The 21,004-nt window shown below is 39.2% G+C and overlaps 1 protein-coding gene and 1 pseudogene across 3 annotated transcripts in view; both read left to right on the top strand.

The window, feature by feature from the left end:
* Positions 1-15,478: 15,478 nt before the first annotated feature.
* Positions 15,479-17,036, top strand: LOC120878829 (annotated as a pseudogene).
* Positions 17,037-20,608: 3,572 nt separating this feature from the next.
* VPS13B (vacuolar protein sorting 13 homolog B) overlaps positions 20,609-21,004 on the top strand; it is a 772,631-nt gene continuing 772,235 nt past the window's right edge. For 2 of the 3 annotated variants that reach the window (XR_005724545.1, XM_040260993.1), the window contains exon 1: positions 20,733-20,880. The gene's annotated coding sequence lies outside the window, so the exon portion shown is untranslated. Of the gene's footprint in view, positions 20,881-21,004 lie in introns of all 3 variants that reach the window. The other variant, XM_040260994.1, reaches the window with a different exon arrangement.

Here is a 21,004-nt window from a genome sequence, read left to right as displayed (position 1 = left end):
GCACCAAGCTGAGCTCCCTGCGGTATACAGCTGCTTCCTACTTTTTAAGAACAATTTTAAATTTATAAGAAAATTCTGAATATTGTTCAGAGAGTTCTCATACCTCATACCCAGAGTCTCCCTGTTATTAATATCATACAATAGTATGGTTACATTTGTTACAATCAATGAACCCTTATCAGTCAATTATCATTAATTAAAGTCCATACATTTTCAGATTGCCTTACTTTTTACCTGATGTCCTGTTTCTGTTTTAGGATCCTATCTAGGATTCTACATTACATTTGGTTGTCATGTCTCCTAATGCTTTTCTTGGCGGTGAGTTTCTGAGATGTTCCCTGTTTCAATGACCTTAGACAGTTTTGAGGAGTATTGTCAGATATTTCAGAGAAGGCAATGGCACCCCACTCCAGTACTCTTGCCTGGAAAATCCCATGGATGGAGGAGCCTGGTGGGCTGCAGTCCATGGGGTCGCTACTAGTCGGACTCGACTGAGCAACTTCACTTTCACTTTTCACTTTCAGGCATTGGAGAAGGAAATGGCAACCCACTCCAGTGTTCTTGCCTGGAGAATCCCAGGGACGGGGGAGCCTGGTGGGCCGCCGTCTATGGGGTTGCACAGAGTCGGACACGACTGAAGCGACTTAGCAGCAGCAGCAGTGAGGTATTTAGTAGAATGCCCCTCAATTGCAGAGTCTTTACCAGCTAAGGTACCAGGGAAACCCTCCTCAGTTGAGATTTGTCTGGTATTTTCTCATAATTAGATTGGTTATGGAGGTTTGGAAGAAAGACCACAGAGATAAAGTGCCATTTTCCTCAATCTTATCAAGGGTACGTACTATCAACATAACCTATCACTGTTGATATTGACCTTAACCAGAGCTGGTAGTCTGGTCAGATTTTTCCACCAGAGTTACTCTGCCTCTCCCTTTTTCACCTTTTCATACTGTACTCTTTGAAAGTATACACTATGTTCAGTCCCTGCTTAAAGACAGAAGTTATGCTCCATCTTCTTGGGTATATGCATAAATTGTTTGAAATTCTTCTGCAAATGAGATTTGTTTCCCTCATTAATTTACAAATTCATTCAATTATTTATTAAAATACCCTATGTTGAATAGGGTATTTATTTTATGCGCTAGATTACAATTCTACTGTTGTATTTAGATTTTTGCTCAGATTGTTCCAGATTTGGCCACTAGGAGCTCTTGCAGTTGGCTCCTGTGTTCTTCTGACACGGCCCAACACTCTGTATGGACTTCCCAGGTGGCTCTAGTGGTAAAAGAATCTGCCTGTCAATGCAGGAGTTGCCAGAGATGCAGGTTCAATCCCCGAGGTCAGGAAGATACCCTGGATAAGGAAAGGACAACCCACTCCAGTATTTGTGCCTGGAAAATTCCACGGACGTGCCTGGTATGCTACAGTCCACAGGGTCTCAGAGTCAGACGCAACTGAGCGACTCCGCACACTTCACTCTGTATGTGTGTGTGCTGTGTGTGTATCACTTCCTTACTCTCTGGCACCACAGGATGCTCCCCGCTCCTCTTAAATATTTCCTGCCAGAGTCCTAAAATTAGCCACATCTCCAAGGAGCTCTGGGTCCTTTTATTGGAGAATAGTTTTAGAGAATAGGAGGTAGGCACTGGGTATGAATGTTGCTAGTGGTGTGTGCCGCTATAGCCTCTCAACTGACAAAGCATGGAAATAACTGTGCATGCACACACACATAGCTGTAAATATTTACATAACCAACTGCATCTGTGTTAGGCCAAACGTGGGTTCATACTATATATTTTTAAAAGTTCTTTCTCTTGTTTTTTAAAATTAATTTTTTTATTGAAGGATAATTGCTTTACAGAATTCTGCTGTTTTCTGTCAAACCTCAATATGAATTTTGTATTGTCAGTTCAGTTCAGTCATTCAGTCATGTCTGACTCTTTGCAACACCATGAATCACAGCACGCTAGACCTCCCTGTCCATCACCAACTCCTGGAGCTTACTCAAACTCACGTCCATTGAATTGGTGATGCCATCCAACCATCACATCCTCTGTCATCCCCTTCTCTTCCTGTCTTCAATCTTTCCCAGCATCAGGGTCTTTTCCAATGAGTCAGCTCTTCGCATCAAGGTGGCCAAAGTATTGGAGCTTCAGCTACAGCATCAGTCCTTCCCATGAATATTCAGGACTGATTTCCTTTACGATTGACTGGTCTGATCTCCTAGCAGTCCAAGGGACTCTCAAGAGTCTTCAACACCACGGTTCAAAAGCATCAGTTCTTCGGTGTTCAGCCTTCTTTATGGTCCAACTTTTGCATCCATACATGACTACTGGAAAAACCATAGCTTAGATTGGATGGACTTTTGTTGGCAAAGTAATGTCTCTGCTTTTTAATATGCTAGGTTGGTCATAGCTTTTCTTCCAAGGAGCAAGCATCCTTTAATTTCATGGCTGCAGTCACCATCTGCAGTGATTTGGAGCCCAAGAAAATAAAGTCTGTCACTGTTTCCATTTATATTGTAAATATACAGTATATTCTTTTTTGAGGTGAAGTTATTAATACCTAGCATAAAATTAATAATTTTAAAGTGTACAATTTAGTGACAGTATGTTAACAGTCATGCAACCACCAACTCTATTCAGCAAGTTCTTCATTATCCTAAAAGAAAACCTCATACTCATTAAGCAGTTGCTTCTCATTCTTCTCTGTCTTAGCTCCTGACAAGCTGTCTCTATGGTACCCATTCTTAGTATTTCTTATAAACTAGACCATATAAAATGTTATCTTTTGTGTTCTTTTACTTAGCATGTTTCTGAGGTCCATTCATGTTGTAGCTTGTATCAGAACATCATTCTTTTTAATGACTGAATAATATTTCATTGTTTGTATATACTACATCTTATTTGTTCGTATGTTGATGGGCATTTCGGTTGCTTCCATCTTTTAGCTATTGTGAGTAATACTTCTGTGAATGCGTGAGTGCCAAGTTACTTCAGTCATATCCAACTCTTTCCGGCCCTATGGACTGTAGCCTGCCAGGCTCCTTGAATGTATGTAGGTTACTAAAGTGTGATGATAGACTTTTAGTTTTAATTTTTTAGCTCTAAAAATCGATGTAAGCATTTTTTTTTGGTAATTTTCACTCTTAACCAGCATTTTTAAAACAAGTAGTAATTTAAAATCAGAAACTGTTGCTTTAGTTGATATCAAAATAAACCACTTTATCGACTATCCAAAAGCCTTTGACTGTGTGAACCACAATAAACTGTGGAAAATTCTGAGAGAGATGGGAATACCAGACCACCTGACCTGCCTCTTGAGAAACCTATATGCAGGTCAGGAAGCAACAGTTAGAACTGGACATGGAACGGAAAACTGGTTCCAAATAGGAAAAGGCGTCCGTCAAGGCTGCATATTGTCACCCTGCTTATTTAAATTCTCTGCAGAGTACATCATGAGAAACGCTGGACTGGAAGAAGCACAAGCTGGAATCCAGATTGCCGGGAGAAATATCAATAACCTCAGATATGCAGATGACACCACCCTTATGGCAGAAAGTGAAGAGGAACTAAAAAGCCTCTTGATGAAAGTGAAAGAGGAGAGCGAAAAAGTTGGCTTAAAGCTCAACATTCAGAAAACGAAGATCATGGCATGTGGTTCCATCACGTCATGGGAAATAGATGGGGAAACAGTGGAAACAGTGTCAGACTTTATTTTGGGGGGCTCCAAAATTACTGCAGATGGTGACTGCAGCCATGAAATTAAAAGACACTTACTCCTTGGAAGAAAAGTTATGAGCAACCTAGATAGCATATTCAAAAGCAGAGACATTACTTTGCCAACAAATGTCTGTCTAGTCAAGGCTATGGTTTTTCCTATGGTCATGTATGGATGTGACAGTTGTACTGTGAAGAAAGCTGAGTGCTGAAGAATTGATGCTTTTGAACTGTGGTGTTGGAGAAGACTCTTGAGAGTCCCTTGGGCTGCAAGGAGATCCAACCAGTCCATTCTGAAGGAGATCAGCCCTGGGATTTCTTTGGAAGGAATGATGCTAAAGCTGAGGCTCCAGTACTTTGGCCACCTCACGCGAAGAGTTGATTCATTGGAAAAGACTCTGATGCTGGGAGGGATAGGGGGCAGGAGGAGAAGGAGACAACAAAGGATGAGATGGCTGGATGGCATCACTGACTCGATGGACGTGGGTTTGAGTGAACTCCGGGAGATGATGATGGACAGGGAGGCCTGGCGTGCTGCGGTTCATGGGGTCGCAAAGAGTCGGACATGACTGAGCGACTGAACTGAACTGAATGTCAAAAAAATTCTTAAATACTGCTTTAGCAAAAGAAGATGATTCAGTTGAAGCTTTTAAACATTTTTCATTTGAAAATCTGAAATAAATGGAAAGGGTCTTGATTTTGCCATATTTGTTTATATGTTAAGATCCTCACTATTTTGTGAGTTCAGAATCTAAGCTGTCTTCTTAATCACATTTTTAAAAAATTAGTAATTTTGTTTTAGTCTCTAAGCGTATCCAACTCTTATGACCCTATGGAATGTAGTGCCAGTCTCCACTGTCCATGGGATTCTCCAGGCAAGAATAGTAGAGTGGGTTGTGGTGCCTTCCTCCAGGGGATCTTCCTGACCCAGGGAGTGGTTCTTTACCACTTGTGCCACCTGAGAATACACATATATGTTTCTGTTTCAATCTCTGTTTTAAATACTTTGGAAGTATCTACTCAGTGGTGAAACTGATGAGTCTTGTGGTAATTCCAAGTTCAATTTTTTGAAAAATTTACCATCTTGTTTCCCACAGCAGCTGCACCAGTTTACAGTTCCAGTAGCAATGTACAACGGTTTCGATTTTTCCATATCCTCGTCAATACTTGGAGAAGGCAATGGCACCCCACTCCAGTACTCTTGCCTGGAAAATCCCATGGACAGAGGAGCCTGGAACTCTGCAGTCCATGGGGTTGTGACTGAGTGACTTCACTTTTACTTTTCACTTTCTTCCATTGGAGAAGGAAATGGCAACCCACTCCATTGTTCTTGCCTAGAGATCCCAGGGACGGGGGAGCCTGGGTGGGCTGCCGTCTATGGGGTCGCACAGAGTTGGACACGACTGAAGTGACTTAGCAGCAGCAGCAGCAGCATCAATACTTGTTATTTTTTCTTTTTAAAATTATAGCTACACTAGTTGATGTGAAGTTGTATCTTGTTATGTTTTTGATTTACATTTCCCTAATGACTAGTGATGCTGAGCATCTTTTCATGTGCTTATTGGCCTTTTGTATATTTTCTTTGGAGAAATGACTTTTCAAGTGCTTTAGGCATTTAAAAATTGGGTTGTTGGTCTTTCTGTTGGGTTCTAAGAGTTCTTTGTATATTCTGGATTTTAAATCCTATCAGATTTGTTATTATTATTTTGTAGGTTTTCTTTTGACTCTTGATAGTGTTCTCTTACACACAAACATTTTAAATTTTAATGAAGTTCCATTTCTGTACTTTTTTCTCTTTTTTCACCTGTGCTTGCCAAAAGTGTCATTTAAGAAGCCAGTCAAATCCAAAGCTGTGCAGATTTGCCTCTGTACTTTCTTCTACGTGTTTTATAGTTTAGCTCTTTAAGTCTTTTATCCGTGATGTTGAGCATCTTTTCATGTGTTTGTTAGCCATCTGTATGTCTTCTTTGGAGAAGTGTCTGTTTAGTTCTTTGGCCCATTTTTTGATTGGGTCGTTTATTTTTCTGGAATTGAGCTGCAGGAGTTGCTTGTATATTTTTGAGATTAGTTGTTTGTCAGTTGCTTCATTTGCTATTATTTTCTCCCATTCTGAAGGCTGTCTTTTCACCTTGCTTATAGTTTCCTTTGTTGTGCAGAAGTTTTAATTTTAATTAGATCCCATTTGTTTATTTTTGCTTTTATTTCCAGTATTCTGGGAGGTGGGTCATAGAGGATCCTGCTGTGATTTATGTCAGAGAGTGTTTTGCCTATGTTCTCCTCTAGGAGTTTTATAGTTTCTGGTCTTACGTTTAGATCTTTAATCCATTTTGAGTTTATTTTTGTATATGGTGTTAGATGCTCAACATCACTCATTATCAGAGAAATGCAAATCAAGACCACAATGAGGTACCATTTCACACCAGTCAGAATGGCTGCGATCCAAAAGTCTACAAGCAATAAATGCTGGAGAGGGTGTGGAGAAAAGGGAACCCTCTTACACTGTTGGTGGGAATGCAAACTAGTACAGCCACTATGGAGAACAGTGTGGAGATTCCTTAAAAAACTGGAAATAGAACTGCCTTATGACCCAGCAATCCCACTGCTGGGCATACACACCGAGGAAACCAGAATTGAAAGAGACACGTGTACCCCAATGTTCATCGCAGCTCTGTTTATAATAGCCAGGACATGGAAGCAACCTAGATGTCCATCAGCAGATGAATGGATAAGAAAGCAGTGGTACATATACACAATGCAGTATTACTCAGCCATTAAAAAGAATACATTTGAATCAGTTCTAATGAGGTGGATGAAACTGGAGCTGATTATACAGAGTGAAGTAAGCCAGAAAGAAAAACACCAATACAGTATATTAACACATATATATGGAATTTAGAAAGATGGTAATGATAACCTTGTATGCAAGACAGCAAAAGAGACACAGATGTATAGAAGAGTCTTTGGACTCTGTGGGAGAGGGAGAGGGTGGGATGATTTGGGAGAATGCCACTGAAACATGTATAATATCATGTAAGAAACGAATCGCCAGTCTAGGTTCGATGCAGGATACAGGATGCTTGGGGCTGGTGCACTGGGATGACCCAGAGGGATGGTATGGGGAGGGAGGTGGGAGGGGGGTTCAGGACTGGGAACTCATGCACACCTGTGGTGGATTCATGTTGATGTATGGCAAAAACCAATACAGTATTGTAAAGTAAAATAAAGTAAAAAATAAAATAAATAAAAGATACAATTCAATATTTCAGTCATTAAAAAAAATAAATCTTTGATCCATTTTGAGGTAGTATTTGTATGTGGTGTGAGATAAGGGTCTAAATCAAATCATTTGCACATGGATATTCAGTTTTCTCAGCATCATTTGCTGAAGAGATTATTCTTTCCTCACTGAGTGGTCTTGGCCAGCTTGTCAAAAATCAGTTAGCCATAGAGTTTATTTCTGTGCTGTCTGGTCTATATGTCTGTCCTGATGCCAGTACCACATCATTTTGATTACCTGTAGCTTTGTAATATATTTTGAAATCAGGAAGTGAGAGACCTACAACTTTATTTTTAAAGATTGTTTTGGCCATTTGGGATATCTTGAAGTTTCTTACTACCTTTAGAATGGGCTTTTCATTTCTGCAAAAATGCCATTGTAATTTTGATAGGTATTACATTGAATCTGTATATTGTTTTCGGTGGTATTGTTTTCCTAACAGTATTAATAATATTAGGTCTTCCCATTTGTGAACACCTGCTTTTGCTTTTTAACAGGATGAAATTATTCTATCTTCTTATTCAGTTGACCCTTGTAGCAATATATACTGTTCATCTTTGTCTTTTATCACAATCTTTAACTTAAAGTCTGTCGTGTCTGATGTTAGTATAGACATCTGAGATCTCTTTTAGTTACCATTTGCATGTAATATCTTTTTCCACTTTTTCATTTTTAGTCTTGTGTCTGTGGATCTAAATTGAGTTTCTTGTAGACAGCATATAGTTGGATCATGCTTTTCTTTTTAAAACTCATTCAGCCTATCTCTGTCTTTTAATTTGTGAATTTAATCTGTTTACATTTCAGGTAATAATAATAAGAATGGATTTATTTCTGTCATTTTGCTGTTCATTTCCTTTATGTTTTATATATATTCTTTGTTCCTCAAAACACAAATACTGCCTTAATTTATGCTTAATTGATATTGAGTTTTTCTGTAATATCTTTTAATTCCTTTTTTCCATATATTTCTTGGTTATTTTCATACTAGTTATGTTGGAGCTTCCAGTTAACACCTAAGTTTGTAACAATCTAGTTTCAATTTATACCAACTTAGGTTCAATAGGATAAAAAACTCTGCTACCATATAGCTTTGCCTCCCCATTTTATTTTGCTGTTGTCACAAATTGTATCATTATACTATTGCCTGTTAACATATACTTGGAAATAGTATATAAACAAATGATTTTATGCATTTGTCTTTTAAATCATAAGAAATAAAAGAAGATTTACAAACCAAGTATTATAATTTTGGCTTTTCCATTTACTTGTGTAGTTATCTCTGCTGGCATCTTTGCTTTGTTCATATGCCTTTCTGTGTTATTGTCTAAGGACATTTCATTTCTCTGATGTTAGACAATAACACAAAAAGCCATATGAATAAAGCATATGAATAAGCATGCTTTATTTATTAATATCATATGAATAAGTAAACACAATAACACAAGTAGCATTTCTTATAGTGCTTGTTTATTGGCAGTGAATTCCCCCAGCTTTTATCTAGAATGTCTTAAATCTCCCTTATTTTTAAAAGAATAGATTTGCAGATATAAAATTTTACGAGTCATGGTTTTTTTTCGTTTGAACATTCAAAATATGTTATCCCACTGACTTCTGGCTACCATGGTTTCTGATGAGAATAGGTTGTTAATCTTTTTAAGGAGCCTTTGTACATGTCACTTTTGGTGCTTGCTGGGTGTCTCAGCAATTTTTTGACAGTTTTATTATAATATGCCCTGGTGTAAATCTCTTTGACTTTATCCTTTATCCTTTGTAGTTGGTTGAGCTTCTGCAATGTATGCTGCTACTGCTAAGTCGCTTCAGTCGTGTCCGACTCTGTGCCACCCCATCGACAGCAGCCCAACAGGCTCCACCGTCCCTGGGATTCTCCAGGCAAGAACACTGGAGTGGGTTGCCATTTCCTTCTCCAATGCATGAAAGTGAAAAGTGAAAGTGAAGTCTCTCAGTCGTGTCCGACTCTTTGCGACCCCATGGACCGCAGCCTACCAGGCTCCTCAGTCCATGGGATTTTCCAGGCTAGAGTATGTATAGATTCATGTTTTTCATTAAATTTGGGCAGTCCTTGGCCATTATTTCTTCAAATACTCTTTCTGTCCCTTTCTCTCCTGGGACTCCCACATAATGAGATAGTTAATGATGTCTCACAAGTTCCTTTGGTTCTTTTAATTTGTTTTTTTCATTCTGCTCCACAGATGGGATAATTTCAGTTGTCTTATCTTCAAGTTTGCTGATCTTTAGTCTGCCTGTTCCAGTCTGATCTTAACCTTACCTCTAGTGAATTTCATTTTAGCTACTATACTTCTTAGCTCCAGAATTTCTATTTGGTTTCTTTTTATAATTTTTGACTCTCATTGATAGTCTATATTCATATATTGTTCTCTTGCTTCTGTTTAGTTCTTTGCCCACGGTTTCTTTTAACTTTTGAGTATATTTAAGATAGCTGACTTTAAGTCTCTGCCTAGTATGCCTAGGCTTCCTCAGTGAATGTTTCTGTTACTTTCTTTCCAAGGAATGGGCCATACTTTACTGTTCTGTATACCTTGTGTTTTTTTTTTTTTTTTTTTTTTGGTCAAAAACTGAACATTTTGATATTGTAACTCTGGAAAACAAATTTACCCTCCTCCCCAGAGTTCACTCTTGTGGCTTGCTGAAGGCTACAGTCATCCACTAGTTTAGTAACTTTCCCATACTCTTTTTGGAAAGATTGTATTTCTTATTTGTGTGTGGTTACTGAGTCTTTATTGCATTATCTTAGTGGTCAGTCACTAAGAAAGAGATTTCCCTAAGTAGCTAGAGCCAAAAAGGGAAAAAAAGCCATACACGCTCTTTCCTTATTTTTATAGACTAACTGTGAGCAGATTGACTGTAAGCAATCCTTCAACGCTTACACAGTTCATCTAATTCTGCCTTAGAGTTTTACTTTCTGCTTGTGTAGACCCAAAAGATCAGCCAGAGGTGCAAGCTTAGGGCTCGCTCAGGTCTTTTCTGAGCAAGCATTGAGCTCTAGGCATGCATGATGTTTATATTAGTACTTCTTTTATTACTAAGTAGTATAACTGTTGTTGCTAGATAATACTCAACTATATGGATATATCTTATTTTATTTATTTATCCATTGATTGATAGACATCTGGATTGTTTCCACCATTCACGTGTTATGAATAATGCTGCTACGACGTGGACTTTTTCTAGGCTAGCTAGGTATGTCTAACTTATTTATATTTAAAAAACAGACTTGTTAGATATCATTGATATACAATGCACTGCATATATTTAAAATTTATAATATGAATTCTAAAATATGTGTAAATCTATAAATTCATCACTATAATTAAGAAAATAAACATTTTCATTTCAGAAGCTTCCACATGCTCTTCTGTTGTCCTATGCAACTCCACAACCCTGTCTGACTGCACCCAATGATCTAATTTCTGTCACTAAGCATTAGTTTACATTTTCCAGAATTTTATATTAGTGGAATAACACAGTGTTGCATTTTTTGTCTGGGTTATTTCACTCAGCATAATTACTTTGATTTTTTTTCCATATTGTTGCATGTATTAATTGTTACTTAATTTAGTGTTGAATAGTATTCCATAGTATGTCTGTATCACAATTTGCTTCTCCATTACAATTAAAAATAATCATACAAATGATCTGAGATATTTCAGATGATCCTGTGTAAGTACTTTTGTACAAATCTTTTTGTAGACTAATTCTGTCATTTCTCTTTGGTAACTACTTAGAAGTAGAATGGCTGGGTTGTATCATTATTGTTCGGTTGCTCAGTCATGTCTGACTCTTTGCAACCCCATGGACTGTAGCATACCAGGCTTCCCTGTCCTTCATCATCACCCAGAGATTGCTGAGACTCACGTCCATTGAGTCGGTGATGCCATCCAACCATCTCGTCCTCTGTTGTCTGCTTCTCCTCCTGCCTTCAGTCTTTCCCAGCACCAGGGTCTTTTCCAATGAATCAGTTCTTTGCATCAGGTGGCCAAAGTATTGGAGCTTCAGCATCAATCCTTCCAATGAATATTCAGGGTTGGTTTCCTTCAGGAATGACTGGTTTGATCTCCTTGCTTACCAAGGGACTCTCAAGAGTTTTCTCCAACAGCACAGTTCAAAAGCATCAATTCTTTGGTGCTCAGCTTTCTTTATGGTTCAGCTCTCACATCTGTACATGACTACTGGAAAAACCATAGCTTTGACTATTTGGACCTTTATGAGCAAAGTAACATCTCTGCTTTTTAATACACTGTCTAGATTTGTCATAGTTTTCCTTCCAAGCAGCAAGTGTCTTTTAATTTTATGGCAGCAGTCACCATCTGCAATGATTTTGGAGCCCAAGAAAATAAAGTCTGTCTCTGTTTTCATTGTTTCCCCATCTGTTTGCTATGAAGTGATGGGACCGGATGTCATGATCTTAGTCTTTTGGATGTTAAGTTTTAAGTCAGCTTTTTCACTATCCTCTTTCACCTTTATCAAGAGGCTCTTTAGTTCCTCTTCACTTTCTGCCGTAAGGGTGATGTCATCTGCATATCAGAGGTTATTGATATTTCTCTTGGCAGTCTTGATTCTAGCTTGTGCTTCATCCAACCTGGTATTTTGCATGATGTACCCTGCATGTAAGTTAAATAAGCAGGGTGACAATATACAGCCTTGACGTATTTTATTTGGAAGGTGTGTCAATGTTTTAGTTGCCTGCTGTTGTGTAAGAAATTGCCCCCAAATCTAGCAGATTAAAATAATAAACATTTATTATCTCACAATTTCTGCTATGGTTTAGGAATTTAGGAGAGCCTAGCCTGGTCCTTCTTACTCAAGATCTCTCATGAAGTTGCAGTTAAGATATCAGCAAGTGCTGTCATCTTAAGGCTGACTGTTGACAGAAAACCCCAATTTTACCCTTGCCTTTAGCAGAAGGCCTCAGTTTCTCACCATGTGAATGTCTCCCTAGTGAAGCTTGAGCATTCTCATGTCATGGTAGCTGGCTTCTCCCAGAGCAAATAATGCAGAGAGCAAAAAGAGGAAGAAGTCACAATGCCTTTTTTGTTCTAATTTCAGAAATCACATATTGTTCCTTCTGCCTCCTGAAATGACTTAAAAGTGAGTCACTAAATACAACCCATACTCGAAGGGGAATTAGACTCCACCTTTAGAAGGGGGTACTATTAAAGAATTGTGGACATTTTAAAAACCAGTGCAACCAACAAGGAAGTTAGTGCATAAAAAGATTTTAAGGATCTTTGATTTTGTTGATTTAGGAAAGGAAGTGTTAAGCCCATAATCAGGTTTCTGGATATAGCTTTCCTTTAAAATCACCACACCATATATATTTCCTCTCAAGTTTACTTCCTAACATATTGGAAGGAATGTTTCAATTATTTAATTATCATAAACACCTGACATCATGGAGAGAGAACCAGTCTTTCTCTGTAAAATAGTCCCCATTGCCTTTCTGTCTTCCAGTCTTTTGGCCTTTTAAGATAAGACTTTTAACTTATGTTCTGCTGGCTCAGGGTTAATCTTCCTGTTATATGAAGACTGTCTCCCTTGTCATTCTGACCTTAGGGTATTAGTTTCCTGTGGTTGCTGTAACAAATTACTACAAACTAAGTGGTATAAAACAACACAATTTATTCTCTTGTAGTTCCAGAGGCAGAAGTCAAATGTCAAGGTGCCAGCAGGGTTGCAGTCTCTCTGGAGGCTGTAGGGGAAGAATCTATTTCTACTTCTTTCATCTCTGGTGGTTCTTGGCATTCTTGACTCAGAGTTGCGTCACTCTAGACTCTATAATCACATTGCCTTCTCCTTTTCTGTCTGTGTTATCTTCCTTTATCTTACTCTTATAAGGACACTTGTCACTGGATTTAAAACCCACTGTAAAATCTAGGAGAAAGCTCTTCTTCTCCAAATTCTTAATCACATATTTTGCTATATAAGATAATATTCAATTTTTTAAATACTGTACTATTAATATCAAGGTAATATTCACAGGTTCTGAGAATTAGGATGTGGTCATATCTTTTGTGGGGCCACCATGCAGCTCACTAGCCCTATTATCACTATTAATTAGCCTGGCAAAATAGGATATCCTTAAGATAGCCCCTAATATATGACTAAAACTTTTATTTCTTTAAAATTTAAATAATTAAGATAATCAATGTCAAAAAAAAGATAATCAATGTCTGAAGATATATAATTTCTTAGAAAAAGTAAGCTTTATGATTTTTGAAGATATGATACAAAGTTGAGAAATATTGATCTAATTGATTAATATTTTATTATAAAATATTTTGTGCATATATAAAAATACAAGTGCTGTACTCAATACGCAAGCAAATTTGGAAAACTCAGCAATGGCCACAGGGCTGGATAAGGTAAGTCCTTATCCAGTTCATTATAAGTCAGTCCTTATAAGTTCATTCTTGTCTCAAAGAAGGGCAGTGCCAAAGAATGTTCAAACTACCGTACCATTGCATTTCTTTCATATGCTAGCAAGGTAATGCTTGAAATCCTTCAAGCTAGTCTTCAACAGTATGTGAACCGAGAACTTCCAGATGTAAAAGCTGGGTTTAGAAAAGGCAGAAAAACCAGAGATCAAATTGCCCACATCCGCTGGATCATAGGAAAAGCAAGAGAATTCCAGAAAAACATCTATTTCTGCTTCACTGGCTACACTAAAGCCTTTGACTGTGTGGATCACAACAAACTGGAAAATTCTTAAAGAGATGGGAATACCAGACCACCTCACCTACCTCCTGAGAAACCTTTATGCAGGTCAAGAAGCAACAGTTAAAACTGGACATGGAACAATGGACTGGTTCAAAATAGGGAAAGGAGTGTGACAAGGTTGTATATTGTTATCCTGCTTATTTAACTTATATGCAGAGTACACCATGTGAAATGCCATGTGAAATCAAGATTCCTGGGAGAAATAACAACCTCAGATATGCAGATGACACCACCCTAATGGCAGAAAGTGAAGAGAAACTAAAGAGCCTCTTGATGAAGGTGAAAGAGGAGACTGAAAAAGCTGGCTTAAAACTCAACATTTTAAAAACTAAGATCATGGTATTAATCTGGCCCTATCACTTCATGGCAAATAGATGCAGAAAAATGGAAACAGTGGCAGATTTTATTTTCTTGGGCTCCAAAATCACGGTGGATGGTGACTGCAGCCACGAAATCAAAAGACACCTGCTCCTTGGAAGAAAAGGTACGACACACCTAGACAATGTACTAAAAAGCAGAGACATCACTTTGCCAACAAAGGTCTATATTGTCAAAGGTATGTTTTTTTTCAGTAGTCATGTACAGATGTAAGAGTTGGACCATAAAGAAGGCTGAGTATCAAAGAATTGGTGCTTTTGAACTGTGGTATTGGAGAAGACTCTAGAGATTCTTTTGGACTGCAAGGAGATCAAACCAGTCAATCCTAAAGGAAATCAGCCCTGAATATTCATTGGAAGGACTGATGCTAAAACTGAAGCTCCAATACTCTGGTCTCCTGATGTGATGAGCTGACTCATTGAAAAAAAACCCTGATGTTGATTGAAGGCAGGAGAAGGGAGTGACAGAGGATGAGATGGTTGGATGGCATCACTGACTCAATGGACATGAGTTTAAGCAAACTCAGGGAGATAGTGAAGGAAGGGAAGCCTGTCATGCTGCAGTCCATGGGGCTGCAAAGAGTTGGACACAACTTAGCGACTGAACAGCAATAACAGAAAAATAGAAAAATGCCTATGTACTTACATCCTAACTCTCAAATATTAAATTTTGTATTATTAAAAAAATTACTGATACAGTTGAAATACTTTTTATTCCCTTCCTCTGCTTTATTCTTCCATCTCTTCTTCTTCAGAGATAATTACCATCCTTAATTTGGTGTTTCTCTGTGTCATGAAAATATTTAATACTATTTATAAATATTGGGTTGGTGAAAAGATTCATTCAGTTTTTCATAAGGTGGCTCTAGTGGTGCTTAATTGTCTTTAACTTCATTCAAAACAATTTCGTTAGATTGTATTGTAAACAGCTATCATATCACCATATGTTTAAAAAAAGTTATCAAAATTGGTAAATTTTTGTGTAGCCATTTTAATAATGATGATGGAGTAAAATAAACATTTTTGGGACTTTATGCTTTATTATTTCAAACAAATAATAAATGCAACAGAAGCACACTAAAAAAGATTTGTACAGTGTATTGAGAAGGTGCTGTGACTGACTGAACGTTTCAAAAGAGGTTTGTGGGCAGTGTAGTCAGTGGTCCCTCGGTTCTCTCTTGCTTCAACAGTGCTTGGATGGAACAGACCCAGGGATGCCCCTTGCTCCAGCCTCTGACCACCTTCCAACCTTTTCTCTGGTTGCAATCTTTGGAATCAGCCACTGAGCTGTCTGCAAACATCAGAACCAGAAACACCATTTTTTGAGCTTAACTCCTTATGATCAACCATGAACTCCCAAGATTCATCAGAATTATTTCACTGAGGTGGAGGCAGCCATCAGCTGCCTGGTCAAAATGCATCTGCGGGCCTGCTATACATACTTGTCTCTGGGCTTGTATTTCAACCAGGACAATGTGGCTCTAGAGGGTGTGGGCCACTTTTTCCATGAATTGGCCAAGGAGACACAGGAGGGTGCAGAATGTCTCTTGAAAATACAAAACCAGCACAGTGGCCAATGTGCAGAAGCATTTCAAGAAGAGTAGGGTAAAAGTCAGGACCCTACGGAAGCTGCCCTTCTCAAGGAGAAGAACCTTAACCAGGCCCTTTTGGAACTGCATAGCCAGGGTCTACCCAAGCAGACCCCCACATCTGTGAATTTTTGGACAGTCACTTCCTAAATGAGGAGGTGAAATTCATCAAGAAGATGGCTGACCACCTGACCAACCTCTGCAGTCTGGCTGGTTCCCAGGTTGGGTTGGACAATATCTCTTTGAAAGGCTCACCCTCAAGTATGACTTGGAACCTCTGGAGCCCAGTGACCTTTGAGGAGACCCCCTAATGTTAGGGCTTCTGCCTGAAGCCTCTCTTTGCTGACAGTAGGCAGCTTTTTAACATTATGGAGCCCTCCTCCAAGCCTTGGACCAAATGGAAACCATAAAGCTTTCAGCAGCAAAAAAAAAAAAAAATGTTTGTGAAGTTTTGTGCTGGAGATATCTGGCTGGACGATGCTCTACGGTCAGGTAGATGGTGTAGAATGTTTGAAGTTGATAGCGATCGAGTCCAGACATTAACTGTGAATAATCCATGTTACACCATGCAGGGACATACTCAAATATCCAGTGCAACAGCTTGGTTATGTTCATCACTTTGATTTTTGGGTTCCATATATGTTAAATGAAAAGAACCTTCTTGATTATATTTCTGCATGCAGTACTTAAGTGTAACAAAAATGTTCCATTTTTAAAACAAATTGTGATGGGTGATGATAAGTGGATACTGTACAATCGTGTGGAATGGAAGAGATTGTGGGGCAAGTGAAATGAATTAGCACCAACCACACCAAAACTTGACCTTCATTCAAAGAAGGTGATGTGTATATGGTGGGATTGGAAGGTTGTCCTCTATGAACAGTGTCTGGGAATCCAAACGATTAATTCCAACAAGTACTACTCACAATTAGACCAACTGAGGGCAACAGTTGACAAAAAGTGTCTGGAATTATTCAGCAGAAAACACATAATCTTCCATCAGAATAGCCCAACAATGCATGTTTCTTTGATGACCAGGCAAAAAGTTGCCTGGGAAGTTCTGATTCATCCACTGTATTCACCAGAAATTGCACCTTTGGGTTTCCATTTTTTTCAGTTTTCACAAAATTCCTTTAATGGATAAAATTTCATTTCCTTGGAAGACTGCCAAAGGCATTGCCAAAAGAGCATTTTTTTTTTTTGTTCAAATGATAGAAAGTTTTGGGAAGATGGAATTATGAAGCTGCCTGAAAAATGACAGAAGATAGTGAAGCAAAACGGAGTACATTGTTCAATAAAGTTCATGGTGAAAATGAAAAAAGTATCTTTTTTTTTCATTTTTTTATTGAAGGATAATTGCTCTCTTTCATTTCTACTTAAAAACCAAAGGAACTTTTTGGCTAACTCAATATATATGTAGCTTTCATAATATATAGCCATATATTTCTTGGAATGCCACATGTATGTATATGTATATATATTATATATGTGATATGCTATATTTGTTATTTTCTCTATGTTTTATTTTTCAGATATTGGTAAACATATAACTTTGTTCAGTTTTTTTGGTAGACCAAGTTGCAAACCATTAGTTCAGTTCAGTTCAGTTCAGTCGCTCAGTCGTGTCCAACTGTTTTCGACCCCATGAACTGCAGCATGTCAGGCCTCCCTGTCCATCACCAACTCCCGGAGTTCACTCAGACTCACGTCCATCGAGTCCGTGATGCCATCCAGTTATCTCATCCTCGGTCGTCCCCTTCTCCTCCTGCCCCCAATCCCTCCCAGCATCAGAGTCTTTTCCAATGAGTCAACTCTTCGCATGAGGTGGCCAAAGTACTGGAGTTTCAGCTTTAGCATCATTCCTTCCAAAGAAATCCCAGGGCTGATCTCCTTCAGAATGGACTGGTTAGATCTCCTTGCAGTCCAAGGGACTTTCAAGAGTCTTCTCCAACACCACAGTTCAAAAGCATCAATTCTTCAGCACTCAGCTTTCTTCACAGTCCAACTGTCACATCCATACATGACCACAGGAAAAACCATAGCCTTGACTAGACCGACCTTAGTTGGCAAAGTAATGTCTCTGCTTTTGAGTATACTATCTAGGTTGGTCATAACTTTCCTTCCAAGGAGTAAGCATCTTTTAATTTCATGGCTGCAGTCACCATCTGTAGGCCATATTAATTTGGTAGGTCATGAACTATTTTAGAAAAAAGAAACAGAATAACAAAGAAAATAGAATACAACACATGTACTCAATTTTTAAGTATAGGTTTGTGAAAGTTCTCTTTCTTTTTATATATAAGCTGAGTCATGGTGTAAACTATATTTCTAACTGAATAAAACATTTGAAAGTTATAGCTCTAACTATTTTCATCATTAATAATATTTCATTATATGAATATGCCACATTTTTCCTGTTGATACTTCAGTTGTTTGCACTGTTTTACTATTACAAATGTTGCTGCAAAATACTGTTAAGCTTGTCTCCTTGTTCACATATGCAAGTCTTTCACTGTATTACTTAGAAGTGAAAGTGCTAGACTAAATGCGTTTTCAACTCTGTGGGATATTGCTAAACTCCTCTTCACTAAGGAATTTTTACTGGTATACAACATCCATAGAAAGTACAAGAGTGAACCCTAATGTAAACCATAGATGTTGAGTTATAATGGTATGTCAATGTAGATTCATCAATGTCACTCTGGTGGGGGATGTCAATAATAGAGAAGGTTTTATGTGTGTGGGGGCAAAGATTATATGGGAACTCTGTACTTTCAGCTCAATTTTTTCATGAACATGTAACTGTGCTAAAAAAATAAAGTTAATTAAAAAAAGCAAAAAATTTCACTTCACCCTGGAGAACTACTGCCTATATAGCCATCCTGCCTCAAAGGCTTATTAAGACTTAAAAATATTTTTTTAGGGAGGGAATATCTCTCAATAAAAAAAAAACATAACAGTAGGAGATCTGGGAAGGGCTGTTTATTTGACAAAAAACAGCAATTATGGAAATATATTAGTGAAAAGGAATGAAATGTATCTCGACTGCTTATAAAACGGCACAGCAGAACAGGTTGAAAACCACTATTTTTTGATTCTTAAAACGAAAGGAAAAAAATCAGTGCCTAAATAATTTTTCCAAGGCAGGAATTTGGCGATTTTCTTTTGTTGGCTCCAAGAGAAAAATGGCATAATAAAACAAAAAATGTTTAGTATTCCATAATTATTTTGTTTATACAGCACAGTAAAAATCTATTAAAAATATCTGGCTAATTTATTTTAATACATTGGTCTGATTTGTTGGGGCTTCCCTGGTGGCTCAGAGGATAAAGCATCTGCCTGCAATGCAAGAGACCCTGGTTTGATCCCTGGGTTGGGAAGATCTCCTGGAGAAGGAAATGGCAACCCACTCCAGTATTCTTGCCTGGAGAATTCCATAGACAGAGGAGCCTGGTGGGGTCGCAAAGAGTTGGACACGACTGAGCTATTTTACTCACTGATTTGTTAAACTGCCACACAAGTTAAGACTAGGGCCTTTTTCTTTCCTTAGAAAAATAAGGAAGCTTGGAGCTCCTTCTCTAGACTTTCTAGGGGTTTCATACAATTAGTTGAACCATTTATATTAAAACTTCTGAGTCATGGCTTCAATCCCTTCACTTTTCAAGTGAAGCAGATAACTAAGATATTACTTGGATAATTTACTTGACTGGTTTAGTAGGCTTTAATAAGATCCGAGTTACTTGGGTTTTTCGTGAAGGCTTTTTGTGAGAGGGCAATTGCTCTGACTTAGCACTAGCTGCTTCTTTTTCCCCCTTCTTCAACTCCCTCCCCGCCTCCCCCGCCCCCCCGTCCCCCCCGCCCTCCCCCGCCTCCCCCGCTCTCCCCCCCCCCCGTTCTTTTTTTTTGAAACTTAGTTCCTTATTTTCATTAACAAAACGGATCTAGACACCTTGGCATCCTCACTTGTGCCTCTTTCCTACTGCAGTTTCTGAAACTTTCAAGAAATCTTGACTTTCAGTAAAGAGTTTTTTAGGAACGTATTTACAAAGTCTTTTCAATGCAACGAGAACATGGGTGTATATTTTAATTACTTTATAAGGTTTAAGTCTGTTTTCAATATGCAGTGGTAGGTGTCTTCAGAAGTTACTAAAAATAGTAAACATTGGTCAAAAATTAGGCAGCATGTCCTATGCTATCCCTTTAAGCCCAGTATTTGGGTGTTTACCAGGTGTTAGGTGTTTGAGTTTGTTGCCTGTGTCAGCTTTCAAGGCACTAGAAGGAAAGGTAGTATTTTATACATTCATTTCAGCCTAATATAACCAGCACCGACTCTTTGAATTCATTCTCTTTCAGCTATTGCTTTTCGCTTTCTCTGTCTCATTTTCTTCCGTAGTCTCATTTCTGCCTTCTGCTATTCATACCCCTTTCTGCAGTTGCATGCATCAGCTGCAGTCCAATAGACCGCCACAATTTTCTCTTTATTTTTCCCCCGCACAAATGTAAGCATAACCACTTCTTCGTTTAAGTATTAAAAAGTACGCCAAAGCTGGTTTACACCTTTGGTCAAAACGCTCTCCCCTACACCATACCCTAATTCCTTCCATTTCTCCTTTCCTCCGGCAAAGAAGCTTTCGATCTAAATTGCTATTGCTCTGCCCACCGAACCCAACTTCTCGCCAGCCCTTCCGTTTCCAGAGAGAAACGAAAACCACTTGGTTTTGAGGGCTTTCAAGACCACGACCCACTTTCTTCCTCCTCATCGGATATCTGGCCCTCTGCACTTCCTCATTCGGCATCCATCTCCACCTAAGCGGCTGTCTTCCCGAAGCGCCACTTCCGGATCTCTGGTGTTTCCATTTTACGGGTCCGCCCACCTCCCCCGTGCACTTCCTAGAGCTTGGTCCGACGACCAGTGGGGTCGGAGCGGAGGCGCGGGCTGGCCGAGCGAGCGCGAGGGGTCCCCTCCTAGAAGACGCACTGCACGGCGTCTAGGGTCTGAGAACCCCGGTCCTGCCTCGGAGTCGAGTGCGAGGAGGGGGAGGAACAGTTCGTTCCGAGCACCAAGCGCCGCGCACCCGGAAGTGGCGCGGTACGGGCGCTGCGCCGCCTCCGGAGGCGGGTGCCAGGTACCGGGAGGTGGAGGAGACGCCACGGTACTCTTGGGCGTGAGTGTCAGCCGGGGGCGCAAGAGGCGGGAAGCCGGCCTGGTTCCGCGGCGGTACATGCGGCCGGGTTCCGGGGGCCGAGGGCCTCCGGGGCGGCTGGGCTGGCTAGAGGGCTGCCGTGGCC

Source organism: Oryx dammah, unplaced genomic scaffold (genome assembly GCF_014754425.2).
Source record: "Oryx dammah isolate SB20612 unplaced genomic scaffold, SCBI_Odam_1.1 HiC_scaffold_19, whole genome shotgun sequence".
NCBI lineage: Eukaryota > Metazoa > Chordata > Mammalia > Artiodactyla > Bovidae > Oryx > Oryx dammah.
Note: the sequence above shows the minus strand (reverse complement) of the source record. Positions and strands in the feature narration are given on the sequence as shown.